The sequence below is a fragment of the Chrysochloris asiatica genome, unplaced genomic scaffold (assembly GCF_000296735.1).
Source record: "Chrysochloris asiatica unplaced genomic scaffold, ChrAsi1.0 scaffold00700, whole genome shotgun sequence".
NCBI lineage: Eukaryota > Metazoa > Chordata > Mammalia > Afrosoricida > Chrysochloridae > Chrysochloris > Chrysochloris asiatica.
In genome coordinates, this window is record NW_006409218.1 from 52,419 (window position 1) to 53,675 (window position 1,257).

Here is a 1,257-nt window from a genome sequence, read left to right on the forward strand (position 1 = left end):
GGGCAACTTAGACATTGGAGACCTAAAATGAGGGGTGATAAAGGCTCCAAGTGACTAGCTTACAAATTTTCAAGAGGGAGTTTAGTTTAATACTGTGTGGGGGAAGATAGAGTCCCCACTGGATAGTTTTCATCTTATCTAGATGTGTCTGCTAAAAAGAGATGGGGATAAGATTGTTATGATTCAATAGTGAGTAATTATTATCATGATTAATTGTGACTGTCACAATTGTAAAGGTAGAAGCTTTGTAACAAAAATGAAGGAGTAGTTAATCTTACAGTCCAGAAACAGACCCTAGGATCATAAGGGATAAGAGCACTTATCTAGAGAAGCAGTGACACCAGAGATGGATGCAGATATGGGGACATTGAGAGAGGTAACACCTGAGGACTCTAGATTCATGGGAAGAGAGGGACTGAGAGCTGGCAGCCAGGAGGAGACTTGCAGAATGTGCCCTTTGGTGGTGTAAATTATTATATATGCCTGGGTGTTTAAAAATAAATAAAAAGAGATAAAATGAATAGAAAGAAATACTGTTAACTAATGGTACATGGAGGGGATTATAACTATTGCAATAAAACAAAGTGTATGATTTCTTGAATGTAGAACTGATGATCTGTCCTATAAACTTTCTCTCAATTCACAATAAAAACTTAAAAAAAAAAAAAAAAAAAGATTGTGTCTGCTCTTGACGGTGTGCTTAGATGGGGATGTGAATTAGAGACCTTAATTTCTCCCCATTGACTTAATGGCTTTGTCTCAAGATGCGGGTTATATGATTTCAGTAATAAAGTTGCTCTAAAGACACTTCTATTTACAACAGGAAATGGGAAGCAAAGAATCACTACATTTGTCCCTAGTAATTTTGAAATCCTGGTAGAAATTTTTGCCAGTGCCTGGCAACAGTTGAGAGTCAGTGTAGCTCTGGGTTCTCCATCATGTTTTCTTAAGTAAGTAAGTGTCACACTTACTCTACTTTAAGAAAACTGCATAGGTATCCCAATCACCTTAAAACACCTTAGAACAATGAAAGAAAAAGTTAGATAGGGGGACACTAAGTCAGGTTTGCCTGGATGAAATTGGACAGAGGTAAATAGTGATGTGTGCTCAACTTTAGAACAGCAGGTCTCTGTGACACAGGGATCAAGGCATAGTTTAAATGGGTAAAAGAGGGGAAATAATGTTAAGATGCTTGATGGTATTATGAACATTGGTGTTCCTTGCCTACTATTATAAAATAGACACTTGATTGGGATG